This window comes from Lissotriton vulgaris, chromosome 2_1 (genome assembly GCF_964263255.1).
Source record: "Lissotriton vulgaris chromosome 2_1, aLisVul1.2, whole genome shotgun sequence".
NCBI classification, from domain to species: domain Eukaryota; kingdom Metazoa; phylum Chordata; class Amphibia; order Caudata; family Salamandridae; genus Lissotriton; species Lissotriton vulgaris.
The window spans coordinates 36,762,714-36,779,001 of NC_141687.1; positions in this window are offsets into that span (position 1 = coordinate 36,762,714).

The following is a 16,288-nucleotide window of genomic DNA, read 5'->3' on the forward strand; positions in this document are numbered from 1 at the left end:
GTGCACCTCAGCCTTAAGGATTCGCTATTTGCCACCAACTCCAAGATGGTGGTAAATAGCGATTGTGAGAAGTTGGCCTGGTATATGATGTCCACTATTCTAGTGGGACACCTTGCACTAGTCCAAATGACCCTTATTGATGATGGTTGTAAAGTCAACCTTATAGAAAGCTATCCTAGTGGTAGCTTTGGAGAGCAGCCTTCAAGCTAAGACTTCAGAGGTGAGTTAAGCGAGTTGTTTTACCAATTATAATCCCTTGAGTAGCAAATAAAAGCAGACCATACAAGGTTTATATCAAATATATATGTATTTAATCGAAACAAAACTCCTCTGCACTCTTTATGAGGTTAGAGGTAAAAGTACATTACAAGGAACTTAATTAGCATACGATAAGTTGCACAGTACACGTTATGCCCTAGGGGCCTCACAAAACATATACTAAAATAGTGGTATAAGAACCACGTCTGGGTTAGAGAAGCAGGCCTGAGGCCTGTGGAATTGCTGGGGCTACTAGGAAAAACCAAAGGTTAGGATGTAGCAGGCCCACGGGAGACGCGTGCAGTGTCTAAACACAGCTACAGGTTACCATTGACTTTCTATGGGAAACAAACAAGTTACAAAGTTAAAATTTAAGGACACTTCTGAGTGAACTATGATGGAACCCTTTTAGACTAGAACACTTCGAGAGTCAAGACCCATGGGAGCACCGGAGTACTTGTGTTACCTCACTCAGGGAAGCCATGTGCATAGGTGCCTTTTGGTGTCGGGTTTTGTCGTCGTTTTCAATGGAGAGCTGCAAAGAAGTCCTGCAGGCGACCAGAGGAAAAGTGTCCGGGTGGATCCAACGGTGGATTGGAGATCTGAACAACCTGAAAGCAGAAGGGACAGAGTCTGGGTCACTAGCCAGTGACCAGGATGGGGATGGGAAGCTGCCAGCCAATGTCAGGTGATTTCAGGTGAGAAGCTGAAGCTTGTCTTTTCAGCCACGTGGTCCAAAAGGCGTCGATGACAACCAGGAGCCCGATTCGACCTGTGCCATAAAGGATCTAGTTGACTGCAGTATTGGTATCCGGATTGGATCCAACAAGCCTTGGCAAATGCAATCCATGCAGGATGTCGAGATTGGCCTCTGTGCAGATCAGGAAGGTCTGAGGAACTTCTCCTTTGCTGGGAAGTTGGAGCAGGCCTTGAGCAAAGTATAGTAGGTAAAATACTGATGCCAATATCGGGAGTAGCCTTGCTGATTTTAGCAATAATGCTTTGTTGCAAATGCTACAAAAGCAGAAAGATTTTCAAGGTAAACAAGAAAGCAAAGAAACAAAATGTGGAAGAAATAGAACTTGAAGAGCTGAATGGTGATTCATACAAGAAAATGAAGAGCTTTTACATGAATAATGAAAAGCAACCAAAGAGAAAGTTTGAAGAGATTGAATTGGGAAAAATTTGAAAGTTGACATCTGTTTTATTAATTTGTGATGATATAAAATCATCAAAGAGGGGATTGATGGAGCAAGGATTCGCACGTAGAGCGACTTGCTTGTATTCAACCCTCTTGTCCTAACAGTAAATATACTAACATGTTTTGTGTATTAATACTTGCAGTTTAATTCAAAACGAGTATCTAAGTGAGGCTTGTCTATGTGCTTTTACTAATCGTTCGCTTCTAAAATGGTGACTGCTACGTGGGTTTTCCTACTGCGCATGCATCTGTCACACTCAAGTGACATGACTTACTTCCTGGAGGGAATCTTTTGCTCCTGCATACTAGAAGTAAAATGGCTGCTCTGTGTTAACAGCGTGCATGAAGCCTGCATTGCCGCTTTTGCTAAGGTGTGTGTTCTGCTTAATCTTAACACATTAGTTAAATATGGAATAATGGGAAGAGAGTAGAAATAAGTGGTATACATTGCAAACATTCATTCCTTGTTCTTAAACTGTTTCTTTTCTATTTTTGCATTTTTTGCATAATGGGCCTGTTACCTATTGCCGAACTCCATCTTTGGAGGATCCACGCTTGCCCGAATCACCCCATCCATGAAGCAGATATCCTTGAATTGCTGCCAAAGGCAAGCTTTGCTAGAAGATGTTCCTGAGAACTCAACCCCTGACCTCTGCTGAAGGAAGCTAAAGAACTGCTATTTAAACATTGTTTCAACCTACGAAACATACAATTGTTGGACTCATGAGAATAAATTTGATGGGTGTAAAAGTAAAAAAATTAAATATTCATTCTGAAAGTTTCAATTTGGTGTGGGGTGATGACAGTCCCATCCTTTTGTCCAATCCAAATTGGGGATTCTGACACTTGCAACATTAGGGGGTTGTACTCTGACCTGAAAAATAGTATAATTAGAGTCGGTTCAGTTAGCTAGATTGTCCGACTTGTCTGAATAGCTGACCTGTCACTGACCCAATGCACTCAATAGGCTGGAGAAACAGAGGGTTGCAAAGCACTGTCAGAAGATTCGATAACTCAATCGGGGTTCGGGAGACTGGGTGCTGGTGAAGCACTTTGTCCGTGGATTTGCTGACCTATTCGGGGTTCAACTGTTAGCTGCAGAGAGGTCCAACGCTGGCGTTATTCCTTTAGCTGCGGGTGCCGGTTCTAGCCTGAGATGGTCCTGTCCTGATCCAATTTGGTCCGTACCAGTCTTGGTTTTCCTGGACTACATCTGTCCCTTCTGGCACCAGCATTTCCTTGGGTCCTGTCCCGTGTCCCAGCCCATGGTCAGGGTTGGTCTTCACTCATAATAGGAAAATATAACCTGAAACTGTGACTATTTCGTATGCTTTCTTTTCCCATATCCTATGTTTTCTGAAATGTGTAAAGTTATTTTGTTAAATGATCAAAATCTGCTATTATGAATGTTCCTTCTTCCCCTCCCTATGTTTCTAAAGGTTAAATCCTAGACAAATCAACGTCTGTATTTGATGTCCCCCTTTTCTTCCCCTTCCTATGATTACAAAATTTATTGGGGCATTTGAATGTTCTCTCTCTCTCTCTCTCTCTTTCTCCATGTCCTATACTTTAATGTTAAAGAAGTTGCCTAAATCTGCTCTGCTTGCTCATATATATATAGTCATTCTTATCATTGAGATTTTCATAAAGAATTGTGTGGACTATGACGTTTCAAAATGTACTTAAATAAAAGATTAAAACTTTCCAGAGTCTGTGGTTATTTGAAGTGAAGGTTTAGTAAATGTATTTTGGGTGTTTCCTATTATTCTAACTCCTTTGATCCCTAGGTCCTGTGACAAGAATTGGTAAGACAAATGGTATAGGACCTGACTTTAAAACTTAGTAGAGTTTAGGGTAACTTACTTATGTATGTATGTATGTTAGTGTATGTGGGCCCAGGTGAGTGTGGTAATAACAAGTAGGTTCACCCCTTGCACTCAGTTTTTTTTGGTAGCAGTAGTATGGTTAGGGATTAGTTCAGATAGGAAAACTAGTTAGTTAAGGTATTGATTAATGATCGATCAAATGTTTTGAAAAATGACTGAATGTATTCATTTTTGTATTAACCAAAACTGTTTGTATCCGTTATATCTTTTGCAAAACCTAACAATGCCATGCTGAAACTTTATAATGTGGCAACTGCCGTATATGGCAGTGAAATATGGGGTTATGTGGCCGGTGAGCAACTACAGAATGCTGAAAATGTATTTATGAAACGGCTCTTGTGTGTCCGCAGGAACATGATCTTTTGTAGTGCACGAAGAGCTAGGGTCACAATATCTTTGTGATATTTTTTCACTACGCCCGTTGACTTGCTGGTTAAAATTGTGGCTGAATCCAGATATTCCATTGACCCACCTGATTATGAGAGATTACTTGTCTCAGGATAAGGCAATGGGTACACCCTGGTTAAAATACTTGAAATCGAACTTTTCTAAGCTTGGACACCTGGATCTGTTTGAGCACCCTAGTGGGATTGTGAAGGGTGATGTGGTTGCAGTTAAGCGAGCCTTTTTTTTGGACAGAAAGCTTAAAATGGAACATGAGGAGCTCCTGAAACCAAGTGTAAGATGATTTGCTATGTTAAAAACAGGCGATATGATGGAGACCTATCTGATGGGATCGCTGTCTTCCCATGAGAAGTGTCTGCTAATGAGGTTTAGATTTAATGGCACATTCGGCAGCTCGTAGGTGACCGCTACGGTGGAGTTCCACGCCTCCACGTAGCACCTGGGCCTCCTGTTCCTTGCTCCTCCTCCCTATTCGGCTTCTCGAGGATGATGGTGTCGGAGGTGTTTTGCAGCGTCCTCACCGGTGCTGGTGAAATCCGTGCGGACTGAAGCAGAGGATACGTGCTGTGACCGCTGTGACCGCGGGGGATACAGGCTGCTGCCGAAAAGCAGAAAAGCGGGGAAAAAGCGGAGGCAGTGAAAACCACGAAGAAACGACCGGCTCAAAAGGTACACACTCATTATGAAATCGCTTGGGGAGTGCACCTCGTACGACTAAGAGGAAAGACATTTTTACAAAAATTAAGCCTTTAGACGTTTTCAGAGGCGCTCATTGAAAGCAATAATCAGCAATATCATTGAGAAGAAGTGTGGAGCTTAGTATTGAGCACGCTGTACTCGGTACCTTTAGTGGCAAACTCTGGAAGAACGCTTTTCAGTGCTGCAGCAAATTTAAATGTTCCTTAGAGGCTGAGTTCGAAAAACGTATAATTTTCAGAGTAGATTAGCAAGTATTTAAGAACCGGCTGAAAGGTTCGAACTTTGGAATGAAGATTTTTTAAAGCTGTGTTTACCCGCCTATAGTACGGAACACTGATCACTTCAAGTCCCAGCATTCCTAGCGACCTCAGAAGTTATTGGAACTTTTTCACCTTTTTGAATAATTTGCCCTCCTACCTCTATTATATAATACTGTGCTGAAATCGCTGTATGTGCAAGGCCTCAAATAATTGGGACCCTGCCAGTATTAAGAGATACCGCGATATAGTGAATTATAAGTATCAACATTTTTGACTCTCTGGCTTTCTCTGGTATCTAATACGCCGACTTTGTCCTGCCAAAGATTGAAGATCAGTGACTCTGAGGTGAGAGTACTTCGCCTTGTGATCTGATTATGGGCAAACAATTGACGGCTAGGACCAGGGCGATAAAAAAGAGTCAACAACTGAAATCAGAAAAAGTTAAACTGGCAGGATCTGCTACAGAGAAGGAGAACTCTTCTGCTGAAAATTCGGAGAGTTCAGGAGAGGGTGAAAACAATCTTCCAAGTGACAATATAACACAGGCTCAGCAACAAGATTCCTGTAACTCTATCACTAGTAAAGGGAAGGAGCCGACGGAGGTATTAGAGCTGCCTATGGCTGGGATGGATATGGCCCTATCAAGCATAGCAGTTAATTCACCAGGAATGGTTCAAGGGGTGAATTCTATACTTGCACATGATCCACAGGTTCCCAAAGATGCCCTGGTAATTTCTACTCCTAAGGTTTCTAAACAATTCCCGTTATTTGAGCGAAAGGGCACAGGGCATGTTACTAATGTTAACACGAATGCAGTTGGGACCAGGGCAACTTCACCAGAGGCCCCAACCCCCTTAAATCCGACAGATTCAACAACGTTAACTAGTAATGTGGTTAATTTAATAGATTCTCCGTCTGTAGATATAAAAACTGCATCTTCGAGTAAGAATGAAGTCTCAACTACGTCTGTCCCCTCTGCTGCATTCTCTATCTTGCCGCAATCTAATTTAGATTTGAATGATGCTACAGCAAATGACACAGAGCTCGATTTTGGAGATGAACACTAAGACTACTGGGGACTTTCAGATCTCAGTAAAAGATATGCTAAATCTGATACTAGGAGAAATAAGAGAAATGAAGCAATTTCAAAAGGCCGAATTGGCAGTAATCAGCCGCCATCTCAAAAATGAATACAAATGTCAGTGCCATCTGTTTTAGATGTAAGCAGTTCAGTCCCGCCAATTGGTCCCATACTACAGCTTACTGTGTTAAAATTGTCCCTTTTTGGAATGAGATATTCGAATACTTACAAAGGTTTTGTGGGATTCAGATTGCTTATAACGTCAAATTAATACGTTATGGATTTGATACTGATCTCAGTTTGCTAGAACAGCTGGTTAAACTATTATTTATTGCGATGGCAGTAGCAAGGTCCTTGGTGCTTCAGAATTGGAAACTAACACAAGCACCTACGTTTAATGCCTGGCTTCAGAAAATGAGAAATGTTAGAATAAGCGAATTTTGTTATGCCCAGCGAATTGGGGGGATAAGGAAATTTGATAAAATTTGGAAATCATATTTTGAGTAATGTTAGAAATTGTACTCTGTAAACTATGACTTTGTATTCTTTGGTTGTCAATATACGTATTTTCTTTTCACTAGCTGAAACCTGATACAAGAACTTCAATAATAAAAAGTAAAAAATAAAAATAAAAAAAAGAGGTTTAGATTTAATATTTTCCATCACTTGCTGTTTAGACCTAAAAATGCTGCTTTTAATAAACCTACAGCTCCCTGTGGCTGTGACGGTGTGTCTCCACAGGATATGTTGCATTTTATATTTTTATGTAAATTTTATGAATACCCCCGCAAACGCTATCTGGTAGATCTTTTAAAGAAACTCAATTTTAATCGGATCAGACCAGCATAATTGTATTCGCAACTTTTGCACAGTGACCGTATTCTTCAAGTTACTGAATTTTTAAAACTGTCTATCAAGTTGAAAAATTGTTTGGATCAATGAAGGTATCTTTGTTAATTTGACTGTACCTATTAATGAATTTATGTCTGAAAATTTGCTGCACCCTGCACTTTTGCACTTTCTGCACAGGTTTTATAATTACTGTGTGTCTCAACATGTTTTAAATTGTCTATACTGTAAATGCACTTTTATGGTTTGAATCAAAACTGAATAAAGCCTTTGACTGACTATCTTTTGTCTGGAAACCCCGGGGGCAGAATAGCAGGTGGTAAATGGAAGCCACTCTGTAGTTGAGGTCACTTGTCCGAGGAAGTAAGTGCATGGTTAGGTAGAACCAGAAGCACTTTTTAGGGATTTTCTGAATAAATGTGTGAATCAATGATAGCAAAGAGTTCGCTGGTGAAACTTTAGTTTGATATCACCTAGAAAGGGTCACACTGGGGATGTAGCAGGTTTTTCTGAGCTTGATTGATAGCAAAGGGGTTCGCTGGTGAAATTTTGGCCTTGCATAACCTAGAAAGGGTAAGCCCGAAAGCGTAGCAGGTTCACCGATGCTTGTATGAAGGGTAGACGGAAGGGATCTACTCGTAGTGTTTAAAGAGTAAACGGAAGGGATTTGTCCTAGTGTGTGAAATTACCTTTCCTTTCAATTAGTCACTCTGGCACAGTGGCGAATGTTTCTACGTTGTGAGTTAATGAAAATTTTTAATTTAAAAGAATGGAGTTTATGCATTACCTTGCAAAGAGGGGAGTCAGATTTGGAGCTGCGCTGACGTCACCTAGTGCAGCGCTGGGATTGGTTGAGACAGCGGGTTTGTAGCTGAAGTAAAATTGTAAAGGAGGGGAGAGTGCAGGAGCGTGAGAACCAGTCGCACGGGAAAAGCTGCGTAATCATTGGCTGGTTGTAACTTGAATCTAAGCTGTGAATGGTTATTGAGAATAAGAAACGCATTATTATTGGTAGAAGTTGTAAACAAACAAAGTGTCATAACAAAGACTTTATGTATATGTCGCATCCAGTATTCTATTCAGATAGACCTGATAGAAGATTCTTAGGATTTGCGCAAGAAAAGTGTAGGAAAAAACAATATAATATAATATATGGAGAGAAAATAAAAATTTTATTCACTAAGAAAATTAAGAATTTCTTTACAAAAGATAAACCAATTAAACCTAGAGAAGGCATTGTCATTCCACCACCAAATACACCCGCATCATACATGATGTTTTACAGAGGGTATCATACCGGTGTGTGGTTAGAGAATTGGGTGGAATCCACAAAGGGTGATGGGGTTTTAGCATTCCCTGAACATGGAACCTTTAATTGGAGAGTCTTGTTTAACCTAAGGACTCGCCTGAATGAGTTAGATCCCAGACCCAGGTTAACACAATATGAAGCACTTGAGGAATGGGAGATCGAAGCTTTTGAGCGTGATCGACCCAGAAGTGACAGGTTTGAGTAAATTTTACCCTAGGTACCCAAGAGAAACCAGGGATAACAAAAGACAGAATGGAGACAAAACATGATAGTGGAAGGATTATATCCTGTGCTTACTGAGGATCAATTGGGATACAAAAGAACAGAGAAAACCAGAAATTTGATGAGAAGTGATAATCCAGATGATGATTATTTGAGGATTTATTCATGAAAAATCCACCTCCTTATAATGAACAGCCCAGTACCAGTATAAGTACAAGTAACCCAAGTGCCCCGTTTCTGAAACCGCCTTTAATTCCACAAGTAGTACATGAAACAAATATTGAAAAGGTACTTCAGGAAAGAGAACAGGAAGCTTTAAATAAACAGCGAGATGAGTTAATTCACAAGAAATCCCAAATAAATGTCAATCCTGAAGCCCTGACAATCCCGGTAATCATAGGAGCTGTTGTCCCCTTATACAGAGATAAGCAAGCCACTCCTAAACCTCCTTTTTTGACTACACCTGTAGTGTAGCCGATAGAAGAAACACTAATAGTGAATGACCAAGCCAGTGAATGCGAATCAGTAATTTCCTTTATGGATTTACCAATCAGAGAACCTGAAAGCAGTTCAGTTAGGGAAAGTACTCCAGTAAATTCAAGAGAAGTCAGGATGGAAACATCTTCAGGCGCAGTGAGTGCAACAGTAATTACTCCAGATGACCTTAATATTCATTTTGACAACAGGTCGTCCACAGCCATTAACACCTTGCTCGCGGATCTTGAAGCTCTTCAACTTGTCCAGCTTGTAACTCTTCCCACTCACACTGGAGGGCATATTCTTGATCCCTTTTTTTCCACTCTTGTGAGGGTGAAGGTGTCTGACCCGATGTTGATGGGATGGACGGATCACCTGCTGGTGGAAGCCTTTTGTCCTATTCACGATAAGCCATTTAAACCTGTGGATAGGCCAATCTTTAAAAGGCATTGGCACAAGCTTAAACTTGAAGAGTTCTATAGGCTACTGGAGCAGAAACCCCTGAGCGCTTTTTTGAATGTGTATCATGGTTACCAGCTGTTTTGCACATGGATTTCAGACGCTCTTGACTCCCTTATACCCATGCGTTGGTCGAAAGGTCATTCGAAGGTACCCAGCCCGTGGTATAATGAGTCCCTTGTCGAGCTTAAACAAACTTGCCGGAAAGCGGAGAGGGATTGGAGAAGATCTTATGATCCTGCCCTGAAAACCCTGTACTTTGCCAAACTTAAGTTCTATCATAGGGCAATCTGCAGAACACGGGCCGCATTCTATGCTCAGGAATTTCTAGCCAGCACTAATCCATCTAAACTAATATTCAAGGTCTTGAAAGACCTAATGAATAAAAGAGCTACCTCTCCCACTGCGAGAATTTGGCAACTTTCTTTTTGGAGAAAGTGCAGAAAATATACCGAGGATTTGACCTGTGTCGGCCGGATCCAGAGTTAGTTGACCCTAATCTCTTGGAGTATGAGACTTTGACTTTCTTACCTGATCTGTCCACTGAGACTTATGACAAACTTAGCCTCAGCGTTAAATCAGGCTCTCCTCTGGACCCGCTAAAGCCAGCTCTTATTAGTACACTTTCCCCGCTGTGCCGAGCTCCTATACTAAATCTAATCAACATGTCGTTGTCAACCGGAACGGTTCCTTCTTCATGGAAGCAGGCGGTAGTTACCCCAATCTTAAAAAAGGCAAATTCCGACCCCCTTTTGCCAGAGAACTACCGCCCCATATCTCTATTGCCTTGGACGGCTAAAGTTACCGATGCCCATGTTAACTCGATCCTGTCTGAGCACCTGGCTCGTAATCAGATATTGGACTCCAGCCAGAATGGCTTCCGGCCAGGACACAGTACCGAGACGGCTTTGCTCTATATTATCGAGCATCTACGTCTGGTGCTTGACTCCGGACGCACGGCAGCGCTCCTGCTATTAGATCTGAGCGCTGCTTTCGATACTATGTCCCACCATATACTGATCCAATGCTTAGAGGAAGCTGGAGTAGCAGGCACCGCTCTCCAGTGGTTTTGATCCTTTCTCTCAGATCGAACCTTTAAAGTGGCAATACCACCCTGCCAATCCACTATTCATCCCTTGGACCTGGGGGTCCCACAGGGCTCCTCGTTGAGCCCCACCTTGTTCAACCTCTATGTGAAACCGCTAGCTGCAGTCGTCAAACAGTGGTGTCTGACCTCATATGCTGACGATACGCAGCTGGCGGTGACACTTAGTGGAGACCCTGAAGTGGAGGCCCCCAGATTCCGAACTAGACTTGTGGCAGTCGCGAGCTGGCTTCGTACCAATTGCCTACAGTTGAATGCCACCAAAACTGAGGTGTTGGTCTTGGGGAAACATGCTGAGCTATGGGGAAACCAGTGATTATCTCCAGAGCTGGGCATTATTCCTATCCCAGCTTCCGGTGTGAAAAACCTAGGAATTTGGCTGGATCCCGCGCTCACCTTCACAGGCCACACAAAGAGGGTTGCTGCCACTTGTTACGGTATCTTGCGTGGCATAAGGTCGGTTTTGAAATATTTTGACCCCCCCACCCGGCAGCTCGTGGTCCAGGCATCGATTCTATCCCGGCTGGACTACGGAAGTTCGCTGATGTTAGGGGTAAACCAGGCTGAAGCATCCGGGCTCCAAAGGGTTCAAAATGCCGCGGCGCGGGCCATTGTGGGTCTTCCCAGACATTGTTCTGCTTCGGGTACCATCTCGGCCCTACATTGGCTCCCGGTCAGACAGCGGATCAAGTTTAAGGAGCTCTGTCCGGCCTTTAAAATCATGAAACTTTCTTCGCCGCCGGCTCTTGCCAACCTGCTCATTCCCTACATCCCTCCGAGATCACTTAGATCAGAGGCTCTTCATCTGACAGTCTGCCCTCGTTTTAAACTTAGCAGAATGGGTGGCCGCTCCTACCGGGTGCTTGCAGCTGGGTTGTGGAACTCGCTCCCGGTGCACATCCGAGCTCTGAATGATTTGTCCACCTTCATGCGCGCTATTAAAACTTTCCTGTTCCCCGTTTCCGAGTAGCCGCCCCCCCTTTCTTTTTCCTTTTGTGTGTTATGTTTTAGTACCTGTCTAAGCGCCAGGACGCCCCTTGGCTGGGGCAGCTGTGCGCTATAAAAATAATATTAACATAACATAACATGAAATAGAGAAGTGGTCTCGAGAGATAGACAAATCAAAATCGTCCCCAAAAACATTGGATATATTCAAATTGAGAGTTGAATTGGAAGAACAGATGGCATGAAATGTGGGATTAGAGAGAGTAACCCCACTTAGTGAAGAAGAGCTACTATTCATATGTCGAAGCATTACCCGAAACACAAAAGTATATCATGAAAAATTAATGAACCTAGCCCATGAGATGGGAATTGACATTGGAAAATCTAAATCATTGCAGAGGGGAAACACTTACAACGCAACTTTTACAACGCACTACCTTTACAACGAAACTTTTACAACGCAACATCCATTACAATGCATGCCATTACAACACAACCATTACAACGCATGTCACTACAAGACATACCACTACAACGAATGTCATTACAATGCAGTCATTACAACGCAGTCATTACAACGCAGTCATTACAACACATACCATTACAACGCATACCATTACAACGCATACCTACACTATCCAACACTCACGCTACTGTTGTACCCCCTGGAGTTAGAATAGTAATTTGTATCCCTACACTACCCAATACTTACCCTACTGTTGCACCCCCTGGAGTTAGAATAGTAATTTTTACCACTCCACTATCCAACACTTACCCTACTGTTGCACCCCCTGGAGTTAGAATAGTAATTTTTACCCCTACACTATCAAATACTTACCATACATGCAATGTAATGTTATGCATTGTAATGGTATGCGTTGTTAATGTAGTATGCGTTGTAGTGGAATGCGTTGTAAAGGTAGTTTCAAAGAATTTGTTGTAATGGCATGCGTTGTAATGGATGTTGCGGTGACAAAATGGGTTGTAAAGGTATGCGTTGTAAAAGTATGCGTTGTAACAACATACATCCATTGCAGAGACCTTATCGAGTTGAATTTATTGACAAAGACTTAGAAAACATGAATGGTCAGGAAAGAAAGTGCAGATTAGAGAGTTGCTGTCAATTATGCAAAAATGGGGTGATCTAGAAAAATTGAAAGTTAGATGGGCAAAGAAAAAAGAAGAGGCCCAGGCAAAAAGTGTTGCATCTGCATTCCTGCTAAAGGAAACTGAAAAGGTTGAGAAAGTATGCCCAATGAGAGAATTGCCAGGTGGAGGTAATGTACATGTTCCATGGTCCAGACAGGACATTTTGTCGTGTACAAATGACTTCCCAAAATTACGAGAAAAACCTTTAGAATGGTATCGATAGGTAGAAAGATTTGTGAAAGTTTCCAAAGTTTTGCTAAAACACCTGGATGGATTGTTTGAAATTGTAGTTCCTGTTGATTTATGCACAGACTGCAAAATAGCAGTAGATTGGCCAAGTGAGGAATACCCCAGAGACCCAAAGACAGGGGCGCCATCAGATGACATGATGAAGAAATATAACCAGGTTATATTGTATTTGAAAGGGAAAGTGCCCCCGAAAGAAACAGATTGGACAAAAATAGGCAGAACTACCTAGAACAGAGGAGAATCTGTAAACGCATATTATGAAAGGTTGTTACAGATTTTTAAACAGTACAGCAGGTTTGAGAATATTGACACCAAAGATATGACGCATTTCATATACAGGTTTGTACTAGGCCTGAGACCTGAAATTTCACAATGGATTAAGGATCATAAAATCTGTTGGCAGGAAAAATCTATAGATGAAATCCTAAAATACGCCAGATATTGTGAAGATGAGGCTGAAAATAAACGAAAGAATTTATAAGAAAAGGTAATGTGGGCACAGGTAAAATTAGTGGAGCAACAAGAAGCCCAACTAAATCAGTTGAAAAACAACCCAATTCAGGGAGACGGAAATAAAATGATGCCAAAAGGTAATTACAATAGAGTAGAGGCCAAAAAGAAATTCCCATGTCACGGGTGCGGAAAGTTGGGGCATTGGAAGAACGAGTGTAAAGCCATGCAATCTGATGGTAATGTTCAAACTAACTCTGTGAATTCACAGACGCAGAATGAAGTGCCAAAGAAACAGGCAAAACCGGTAATACAGACCCAAATACCCCTAGCTCCTATGTCAAATCCAGGGAGTAACATAAGCTATAGTGTGGAAAGCACTAATTGTGAGGGGGGAAGAGGTAGGAGAGATTCAACAACTCCACAGTTCCTTTTGAGTGACACATTTTTAAGTGATGAAGATATGTACTTACGGTGCCTGAGAGGGGAGGACGAGGAGTGCGTACTTGGCGCATCCTTGCCGGTAGATCAGTCAGGTCCATATATTGAGGGTAAAGTTGAGGGAAATGATCTTACCTTTTTATTGGACACTGGCGCTACCCGTTCTACTGTGAAAACAGCAGATGTTCCAAACCTACCCCTCTCGGGAGAAGCGATCCAAGTAGTGGGCGTTTCTAATAAACAAATTAGTACCCCAGTTACAGAACCTATGGAAGTCAAAATAAGCAATTCTAAAGAAATGCACAAATTTGTTGTGTGCAATTCCATCCCAGTAAACCTGTTAGGTAGAGATTTGTTGTGCAAAATGAATTGTACTATATTTTGTACCCCAAATGGTGTTGAAGTTCAAACTCCTGACGAAGATGGAGTTTATAAATTAATGCTAGCAAAACAGGAAACTGAAACTAAAGTCCTTACAATAGAAGACTTACCAAAAGAATTAAGAGAAACTGTAAATCCTAAAGTCTGGGATTTTTCAGGAAAGGATGTAGGATTGATGGCAAATGTTGACCAAGGGTGGCGATAGCTAAGATGCTGGTATGGCTGAGGTTGCTGTCCTATTTTGCAGTACTCCTGGTGAAGCTCCCTCTGCCCTTTTTCCAAAGAGTTTGACAGTGTCCTGACTGACTTCAATCTGGGGTCGTGGCAGGAGTAGGGCAGAGCTGCAGAAACTGTATAATCCTATGGATGGGAGAGGAGCACCCAGCTATGAGTTGTTCTACGCTGCTGCTCAATTGCAGTCACCCCTGAAATGTCTATCGGATGATTCTCAAAACGCAGACATTACTGGTGAGGATACTGGATCCGGTGGCCAATGATGTTGCAGCTAACAAACTGGCAAGGGTGGCAAAGTTTTGTTGGCACAATTGTGTGCATGTTGGAACACCCAATACACCATATTCCCCGGCCTTGCCATGGTCGGCACTCTCAAACTATCATACACTCACCTTAAAGCACAACAAGAAGTACTGGATAGAGAATAGACTGTCCATATTGGGAAACATGTTTGAAGACACCATACTGCTCAAATTCCCAGAGGTGACTGAGAAATACGGAATCGGCCTGGGCTACTACTCGACTTACAATGAACTGATGCAAGTCATCGGGAAGACATGGGGCCAAGACAAGGCCAAACCACATGTCTCCTAAATGCTGGACTTTTGATAGGACACTTTCTTATAAAGGCGCTCACTTTCTTATAAAGCATGCTCCTCGGATCCTGCCTCACTGAGTTCCCTGGTCTGCGGGATACATGGATGCCATCGTAGGGCAGGAAATGACGGACAGGCAGTGGGAAGGGACGATGAGGCAGGTAAAAACGGTTTCCAGGAACCTGAGAATTAAGTACACCCAGTTCAACTGATTCCACCATACATACCTTATCCCTGTGAAGTTGAGTGGCATGTTCCCAGGCGGAGAGCCTCAATGCCCAAATGCCCCTCACAGACAGCAGATTTCCAACACATGGTTTGGTCCTGCCCTATGATAGGAAGGTTCCAAGGACGTAGTGGCGGCCATGATAGATCATGTTCTGAGAGGACATAGTGGCGGCCATGATAGATCACGAACAACCCTCTTGCGCTGAGCTCAGAGCAATGTCTGCTGGGGCTGTTACCACATACAAAAAAAAGAGTAAGGGGCATATTTAAGATAATGTGACACAGCAGAGCAAATCATCTAGCTGCACTGTGTCACAGGGAAAGGGCAGGAATTCGCCGTATTTAGAAAAATACAATACATTTCTGGCCTTGTCCCCACGCTGATGCCATTATGGCTGCCTAGCAACAACACCGGCACCTGACCGTGTTGCATGCAGGATTGGTTTTGTGCAGGAAGGTGCTCCTGAGATCCATATTCCTCGTCCTGCGGGCTGCAGAATGCAGCACAAATAGAAAGGGAAAGTAACAAGAAGAAACAATATATTTCTCCTGGCTGTGCCTCCTCTGGGTAGGTGCATCTTTCTGGCACTTTCCCAGATTCATGCAGCAATTTGCGCTGCGTTGCGTTACTCCAGAGTTATGAAGCCACTCCGGGTCAAGCAAGGTAGACTCGCTGGCTTCACAAATCTCATTTTGGACGCCTCTCATAAATATGCCCCTAAGTATGCTGCGAAATTCATAGCTCTAGGCTTTAGCTAAGCAGAATATCGCTGTCGCCTGGAAGCCACCGGCAGGCCCACAGCGGCGGAGGTGGCTAAATGATCAAATGTGGGATGCAGAGACAGATGCAGGGGACACACTATGTTCACAGGGCCTTACAGGTGTTCCTGCAGATACATGGGAAGATTACCGGGCTGTACTGAAATCCAAAACAGATGATACGCCATCCTAAACGAACAGCAGAGAATGACTTGTATCTCTAGGATTGGTTGGCTGTCGTAACATGACCTGGGATGCACCATGCGCCACACACATCAAGCACCCAGGGGCGCCGACTGTAATACGCACAAAGGCTACCCTTTGGGCAGTGCAAACACTCACTGAAGAGAGAATGCCTATGATAGGTGCACCTATAAGAAGAGACTAGTAATTACCAAGACAGAGATTGGGGGAAGCAGCACTCAGACTCACTACAAAGGGGCAATCTTCAGAATTGCAACAGTGAACACCCAACTTTATAGTTCAATCCCCTCAGATAAGGGGGGAGTTGTAATGGTTTACTGTCTGTTTTTCATGCAGGGTTCAGGGCCATCCTGTATCTCCTGACTGAAGAGGATCACGTGGACACTGACTCTATGCACAGTTATATACCCCCGAAGCAGGGTTACCATCATGTGAGCTCAA